Raw genomic sequence first — 9,403 nt, 5'->3', positions numbered from 1 at the left:
TTGGAAAAATATTTGTAAAGTAGAATCTTTAGGATAACTAATATTTATGGCCTAAAAATGTTTTAATATATTACTTATACTGTGGAGAAGCGGTGCATTTTCGTAACTACTTTAGTATCTTGTATTAATCCATTAGGCACACCTGTATTTTATACAAGGGGCATTAAGTAAGTAATGCAACATTTTTTTCTCGGCCAATTTCAGTTGAAAAAGTGCTGACTCTGTTATGGGAAACTGTGGAATATTCCCACTTGAGTCCCCATAGTTGCACGAAGATCCGATAGGTGGTGGCACTTAACACAGCCTTCAAAATGGCGTCCGTAATGGAGGCGTGCTCCGAGCAGAGATCTGTCATCGAGTCACTTTTGGTGAAAACCAGAGGATCGCAGATATTCACAGGCACTCGGGGAACATCTACACAGACCCGGTCGGTAGCAAAATTTGTAACTATTCGGCTTTGAACATTTAACGTGTATTGTGAACACTGTTAAAGACTGGAAGTTTTTGCCCTATCTAATATGACGATTATTAAGTGTAAGAGGCCCCGTCACACGAATATTGTGCGTGTGTGTGATAACAAATAAATCGCACTATGGTTGTCATAAGTGTTCGACAATGAATACGGTCTTCACTTTTGATGTTGGAAAACATAATCTGGGATCCTGGCTTCTTAATTGCAGTGGGATTTAGGTGAGATGGACGCAGCTACCGAGAAGACGATATTGAATAAGCAAAGCAAGGTAGGTCAGAAACACTGCGCACTATCTACTGGGTGAGGAAATGTTTCACTACATGCGGTTGTGACGTGAACTTTAAGTGGCACTAATACAAGGATTCAGCCCGGCACGTTACACATGGGAAGCAATACAAATATTGACACAGCAAGTTGTAGGCTTGTATGTTGCCAGTGGAATGGAGGCATACAGATCCTCCCAGTAAGGTCGTGTAAGGCTGGCACACTGAATAGAGGGTATGTTGAAAAATAGGGTCTCGTAGGCAAAAAAGTGGGGAATAATATAGTGAATTGGTATCCTGAATAAATTAACCTGCTTTCAGAAAGTAGTCTAAAGAAAGGCAGACAGACTGCACGCTTCTAGGACACTTTTCAAAACATGTCTAACGTGGCACGATTACACGCAGTCAGTCTTGAGTATTCGCATGTTATGCGAGGGAGTATTTTGAGAGAGAGGGATGCAGGAGCACGTCCACTTATTTGGATAAAGTGGTGGAGCAAACTGCAGCCACTCTACAAATCAGCAAATGATCAGTGATAAGAACCTGTAAGAGAAATTCACACTGTTTTCTCTTCCGTCATTTGTGAGCGAGTAAGGAACAAATTTTGCAGATCCCAGCTCACGTGGAAATATACAGTTAAAATTTGCTGGACGTGCTGTGTGACACTTGTTTCCTCAGAAATTTGGTCAACGGTCCTTCCACGGTCTTCATCAATTGCACGTTTGATTGTGCCAATGTTATTGTCATTTCTTCCTGTCAAAATAATGACCACGGTACGCGATATTTTCAGTTGACACGCTGTCAGATTTGAAACGAGCAAAACACCCTCAAACCTGCTACTTCCGCAAAGCGGCACCGTTAAAGGCTTGCCGAAGCATCCCAACAGTTTCGGCTATGGTTTTGCCCGAAAGGAAACAGAATTTCACTCAGACACTCTACACCTTGTGAACCACATCATTAAACACCAAAGGGTCGGAACAGGAACGCAAACAGAGCGCCAGAAACAAACCTCCCAATTACGACTGCCGACAGCTAACTGAGCCACGCGGGAGATCCCGACCCGACACCACCTGGCGGCACAATGTGTACTTACAAAGCGTGCACACACAATGGTTTGATTCTGGTTATTTTTGGGTCTCCTCTTGTAAATAAAGTTTCAGTTGTCACGGTGCTTTATCAGTGTGTAAATTCATAGGCGAGCCTGTAATGCTGAATATACATTTACTCATTAAATAGAATTTCACCACCAACTGGATTATTAATGGTTTTGGCAGCCAATATTCATATTCAGAGTTAATAGATGGTTTTAGTGAATAAATTTAAGTATTTAAATGAAACTGTTTTACTCACATACCTTCAATCACATTAAGTCGTGTGCAAATCCCCGCTTAAGGATCTATGCCAGAGGCCATAGTTCAACTTTAAATTCTGAACATTAAAGTTAAAGAAGGGTCGTAAAGACTGTGCTTGACAAAAATTAGTTTTATGGCTAAGGGGAAGTAATACCGAACGAGATTTTGAAGGGCGTGTGCTTCCCACGTCAGATCTAATGTGCAACACCATCCTCTGACATTACTTTCAGTCCTGAAGACATTGTCAAGTAATTCTGTGTAACCTCAACCTCCTTGCTCACGCTAGAACAAGTTGTCAAGCCTTACACACTGCTCACTGATCAACTGGGTTTATAGTAGTCAATTAGTGTAGTTGATGATTTTTGCCGCTTTTCACTGTGGAAATAGCTTTCTGTGGAAAGTAATAAATCTCCACTCTTGCCACAGTGCCGCAAAGGAGCACACCACGGAGAAGTGGATGGTCGAAGTTGCAGAATACGGAAACGTGGCCGAACTGCTCAGACATCCTGGCACAGGGAACGGACGCTAACAGCCAGTGTGAAAACAGCTACACCGCATTTCACAGGACGGCAACAACATCGTCGCAAACTGCCTGCCGGAGTCGGGTGACGAAGTCAGTGTGCGGAACAACCGGTGACAGACGCCCCTCCTGACAGCGGCAGGATACAGCAGACGGGGCGCCGCGACTGTCCCGCTGTTCTACAGTGCGGACGAGGACGCGCGGGACGGCAGCGGGCAGACAGCTCTGCCGAGTCGCCGCACGTGGCGAAACGGCAGTCGCGAACCTGCCGTTGCGGTCGGTGGCGGAGCGGTCTTTACCCGATACGGTAGGAAGCCCCTCGAGCTGGCCCCGGCGTACAACGGGGGGTCGCAGTCGTAGATATACCGAGTGAGATTTGTCCCGTGTAACACGGACCTGTCCTACCGTTTGGAGACGAAGCAAGTAAAACTCCGAGACACTGTGAAATACGTGTCGTCGAATTATTCAAATCTCCCTCCCCTTCTTTCTTCTCCTCATACTCATCTTCCTTCCACAGGTGAGACTTTCTGAACTACTACCGTCAACTGCCTCGAGCTTTCGAAACGGTAGTTTCTTACACTTAGTCTGCCGGTAGTTGATCAAATGTTTGACTGGCACAGGAGTGCCGAGCTCTGTTGAAACTGCTCCGCAGTAGCAATCGTTAACGTTCAAACTTCACTACGTTCCAAATAGACACGATCATTTTCAACAAACTTCGAGTGTGGTATACTTTAAAGCCATTTTCAGGACTCCTACACCACATTCTCTTCCCAGGACTGCCCAGCACTTTGAAATTGGTGTGTGCATTTTCATATCGGCACAGACGTCCCTATTCTTAGGTGTCTTGTTACTGTAGCCCATCAGCGTACACCAGAGTGGGAGGCAACTTGTGCAATGCTGACTGATTTCTTGTAAGGAGAAATCTTGTTCGGTAAATCTATGAGAAGGTACTGACAAGTCTGGGTCTTGCAGAGAAAGCAGTGACAGGTGTTCTTGGTGAAAGCAAAAGCTTCCTTTTCAGCTTTCTAAGTAGTTTAGCAATCTTAAATTTTCGCATTGTGCACCACGGAACAAAACCATTGGAAAAAAACAACTGTTGCCACACAGTGTCTGATGTGAAGGGTGACTACTGGAAATAGTAATAAAAGTTTCTCGGGCTTCCAGCTGCGTCAAAGCCACGAGCTTTCGGCCGAATACTCCTCTGCCATTGTCAATTGGTGGCTGTCTCTGATTCTGAAAATCTTGCGGAAGGAACTGAGCCACTTGCGAGAAGTATTCAAGGAAAACAGCTGCAACAACCGCCAGATTGCGCAAGCTATCTTTCTGAAAATGTGTAAGCAGAAAGACTACTCTGAGGAGGACTCCGAGAAGGTCGCGTTCTTGCCGTTCTGTGACTCAATAACAGGAAAGACGAGCCAACTCCTAAAGAGGCATAAAATCGATTCGGTCTTCAGGGCTGCAGCAAAAATCCAAGAAATCTTGAGGCCTGTGAAAGATGACGTAGGCCTGACAGGAGCGTATAAAATACCACGTGGGTGTGGACAGTAATGTAACGGACAGACTGTGCGTACCATTGAACGGCACTGTGTAGAACACTAAAGTTGTTTACGTCGACGGTAGCCAGACAAATCGGCGGTACCAGAGCACGCACTATAAAACGGTCATCGTATTGCATTCGACAAGGCATCAATTATCACACGGACTAGACGCTTTTGGGATAGCACAGTGAAAGAAGCGATCAAATTAAAAACACGCTCAATGGAGACGGCGGCCTGCAGCTAAGCGCATACCGTATACGGTGCCGGAGCAGGTAGCTGTGACGTCACAGAAGGCAGTGTGGCTATTTAAGGACGGCAGCAGCAACCGAAAGACAGTCACCACTCGACAATGGCCGAGGAGAACTCGACCAAAAGCTCGTGGATTTTAAACCACTTGATGCGCCTGGAAGCCTGAGGAACTTCCATTACTACATATTGCCGTGAAACTATGCACTCCTGTATTACTGTAACTAGATTTCAATCTAGAATCTCCTTTTGTCAGGTTCCAAACTGATCAAAAAATGTACTTGCACAGCTGTCTGATTTACAGGTGGTCTAATGGAAACCATATTTAAACAATCTGTCTTAAGGTTCAGAACCATTTGCTGACAATGTCAACCCATTTGACAACGCCGCATGTAAAAATTTCTTCTGGTATTGTATTAGTGATCACCATGACTACTTATTTCAGTGGTTACATCCGTCAACAAGTTATAGGCATCCATACTTTGACTAATGATTTTTGGTGAGCTAAGGAGTGCCTTCCGATTCAACGTACAGGAAATGAATGTACCGAAATCGTGTAAGGTTACTGATAATGCCCCAGGCAAAATGGCTGACAAAGCTCGGTGTCATTGGTTTTAGTGTTGTGTTGCTGGGTCTTTTCCTCCCCAGAACAAGATGACTGGGAAATCACGATCTGTGGAAGTAATTTTAGTCTTTTGGACGACATTACATCTGAACTCTAATAAGAAGTGATGAAAGTAGCCTCAATGCCAATCCTGATCCTGTTCTGGATATTACTGCTGAAGAAAGAGACACTGATAAGGCATCACTGAGTGTATGAGCAAGATGGTCCAGTGAAAGTCATTCACGTAGTGATGTCTCAGTAACTTGAAAATGCGGTAGTAATGTGTGTAAAACGTGTCGAGAAAGGGAAAAGAGGTACACTGTGTGTTGACTGCAAGGGCTGGTATCAGGACGTGTGTGTACCTGGACCTGAAATATATACAAGACGAACACGAGTGCACGTCCTGCCAATGCCTAGTAAGTCCCGTAAAAAATGAAGTAATGGACGCACTAATCTCAAAAGAAAAAATTGAAAGTGTCTTAACACTAGATCTGGACACAATCGGACTTCAGACGAAGTATCAAGAGCGGGACATGAAATATTACGCACACTCTAAGAAACACCACTTGTCACAAGAAAATGTTACTGTTTCCGGTTACTCTACACAGAGAGAGTGGCATGTGCTCAGCAGAATGTGAAAAGAATTTCAGCACATAAGTACAGTTCCAGTGATAGCACTGAAAAACAAATTTTCAGCACTTTACGTTGACTACGATGATAAAACCAGCGCAGAAAAATCAGAAAAAACGGAAATAGTCCGAAAAAATTCAAAAATGAACTTCGATGCAAAAATGCGCCAAAGGTCTCCTAACGTACACTGATCGTCACACAAAAGACCTCTCTACATGCTTATGCGTGAGTAACACATTCAAAACATTCGGTGGCAGTAAAGCCTGGTGCCAAGTTATATGTAATGGTCAAAAATATTGGAACAGATGCAAGCCAACAAAAAACGTTATCACTTCTTAATTATTGGTGGCGGAAACGATGTATATACAAACGTAAGCAAGACTGCCCTGCAATGTTTCCGTAACATATTGCCGAAATTGTTTAATACAAATGTCGTCATCACAACTGTTCCAGTGCGACATGATCTGCCAATATGGTCCTGTGTAAATGAAGTGAAATTGTACAATCCCGAGCTAAAAAATTGTGCGACAAATTTAACTACGTACAATCGGTAGACTTTAGGGAAATGAACCGTGGTAATTAAACAAGCCGTGGCCTGCACCTAAACGGAAAAGGAAGGTTAAGCTACTTTCGCAGTCAAGTGAACTGTTCTACAAACGTAGCAAAGTAAAGGATGTGTCGCCCTAGATCACAAGCAAGATTTGTCAGAAGATCTGCAGCTAATGTTTGCACTGCTTTTGCTGTTGATGTTGGAAATACTACTTCCCTGGACACTGGTGTGATGACCTTGTACTATATATATATCTAAAAACAAAGATGATGTGACTTACCGAACGAAAATGCTGGCAGGTCGATAGACACACAAACAAACTCAAACATACACACGAAATTCAAGCTTTCCCAACAAACTGTTGCTTCATCAGGAAAGAGGGAAGGAGAGGGAAAGACGAAAGGATGTGGGTTTTAAGGGAGAGGGTAAGGAGTCATTCCAATCCCGGGAGCTGAAAGACTTACCTTAGGGAGAAAAAAGGACAGATATATATACACACACACACACACACACACACACACACATCCATCCGCACATATACAGACACAGGCAGACTGACATCTCTGCCCAACCTCTTTGCATTTACACACATTATATACTACACGGCCATCACACCAGTGTCCAGGGAAGTAGTATTTCCAACATCAACAGCAAAAGCAGTGCAAACATCAGCTGCAGATCTTCTGACAGCAGCAGTAGCACCTGGATCCATGTTAAGAACCACGGAGAACAGGAAGCCCTCACAAAAGGCCCAAAAATTTTTATTCCCAAAGGTAGGGAAAAACCAGTGTAACAAGTAGAACAATAGAATCAAAGAAATTCAATTTAAAAATACTGCATCAAAATGTTAAATGTGCATCTAACAAATCGGAAGAATTAGAAGTGTTATTACCTGCTGAAGTGCCCAACATTTTCATAATGACTGCACACGGTTTTAAGGAGAATGAACTATAGGTCTTCAGTGTAACAGTATATATAAATGTAGCATATTACTGCAGAACTGCACATGGAAGTGTGGGAGTAGCAATGTATGTAGAGAGCACAGTAGAGCAATTACACTCCCTGGAAGATAAACTGCACAGAATCTTGCTTCGAATAAAGATCTCGGGGAAAGATGCCTTGTAATAGGAATATATCCACCACCTACCTCATGCACTGAAAGATTTTTACTGGAAATTGACGTGCTACTGCTCAAAGTCACGAATCAATACACTTATGTAATACTAGCTAGTGACTTAAATATACAGGGCGAGTCACTAAGTATTGCCACCTAGAGTAACTCCTGAAAGATGATAGTAGCCGAAAAGTTGGTGTGACAAATGTTGCACGGGTCAACGGGGGCAATTATATGATGTCGGTTTCTCGTTGCTAGGTGGGATCACGTCAGAGATATCAAGCTAAACTTTGTTTTTTTCACCTCTCCAGGGATATTTGCACATATGTGGCGATTAACCTTATGCTGAATATATTGATGGAAACGAGGTCCTGTAATGGGCAGTGGTTACATTTGTGGCCACCGTGTTCCCATAAGTTGGCTACCCTGTCGCCAGTTCATTATCTCCGACTCTTACGGAGAGAGACGTGTGGCAAGTATCGACCGAGTCGCGTGTAATATCTTCGTTTCGCCAAGCTCTTTGCGGCAGTCTGTTGCCGGGCGCGGAAGTTTACACACGTGGACAGAGAATCACGAATGTATCTACTGTATGTGTGCACTTCTGATTAATAAAATAGTGTTTATTACACGTGGTATAGTGTGCACCATTGGATTCGGCAGTCTTACAACGCTAAAACCCAGACTGGTGACCCCGAATTTTGTCCGCGAGAGCTACAACAAACTTTTGTACCGTCGAGCAGTACACAGTGGATCGCTTGCCGCCCATTACACCACACACGTGCCAACTAAGTTGGCCAACGGATGCCTCGGCACAGTTTTCCAACTATCCACGTCGTGTTCGCAATAGTTCGACGCAGTTCCCGCACACACCTACTGGCAGTATTCGACAGGAGAGTGCATCTGCATTCCCACAGCCACAAATGCCGGCATCAGGTACGAACAGTAACTTACAGTTATTGTACGTGATTCGGGCGTCGTGTGCCGGTGTTCCGTAACAACACAACGTTTTTCGCGCACAAAACTTTGAATTCGAACATTTTACGTCGAGTACGAACTTTCCACGTGTTCCGAGTGCTCGACAGCGGCCGACAATGTGCTCGAACCCCTGTGACTGTGTGATAAGGAATACCACTCGGTCCACGATACGAAGATTGTAGCACTGCATCGATACCGACGGTCATCGCTTTGAACACCTTCTGTAAATGGACGTTCGTACCAACTTTGTGACCTTCATTGATCTCCAAAGACCTTACTGTTCCACACCATTGAATTTGTCTCTAAAGCCACTATCAGAAAATAAGTACCGAACTATAGCATCCCATTTGAAATGGCAAAGTTGACCTTCATATCTATGACAACTCCACCTAGCAACAAAAAACCGACGTCATATTGTGGCCCCCATTGCCCCGGGCAACTTTTGTCCCACAAACTTTTCAGCTCCTATCATACTTTGAGTTGTTACTGTGGCAACAGTTAGTGACTCAACCCTGTAGATATCCTTAAAGTCAGTGGCTACCCGAGGAGTTTTCAAGACATCGTAAGGACAGACACCCTCCAGTTTCATGTGACAAATCCATCAAGGCTTACAGACACATCTGGCACATTAATAGACCACGATCTGTCAAATACACCTACAGACAGGTTATTACTACTGTTGTTGCAGACCATTTTGGACAAACAATTTAACTGCGAGATCACATAAAAACAGAGGAAAAAGGAAGTGGCTGAATTTAGACAAACTAACCTTAGAAATCTGAGCAGGCTAGAATTTTTGCTAGAAGAATAGCGTGGTACGATGTGTACATAGAACGGAGTGCAAAAAAGAGCTGGGAATCTCGAATTACGACACTACATAGGGACAGATTGTCCTAAAATATACAGAACTACTAGGGTTAGACCACACCAAAAAAAATGTTTACTACAAAAATTAAAAAGCAAGAGATGAACTGATTTAACTCTTTGAAACATATCAGAAAGGAAAAGGTCAGGTCAGTCTTGAGGCTTACAAGTATAAGAACGAAGCATACACTGGGATAAGATAAGCAAAGGCAAGCCACAAAAAATCTAAAATACAATCTAACATCTCTAAAACAGTCTGCAAGTATATAAATGGA

Source organism: Schistocerca nitens, unplaced genomic scaffold, assembly GCF_023898315.1.
Source record: "Schistocerca nitens isolate TAMUIC-IGC-003100 unplaced genomic scaffold, iqSchNite1.1 HiC_scaffold_465, whole genome shotgun sequence".
NCBI lineage: Eukaryota > Metazoa > Arthropoda > Insecta > Orthoptera > Acrididae > Schistocerca > Schistocerca nitens.
This window is presented reverse-complemented; position numbering follows the sequence as displayed.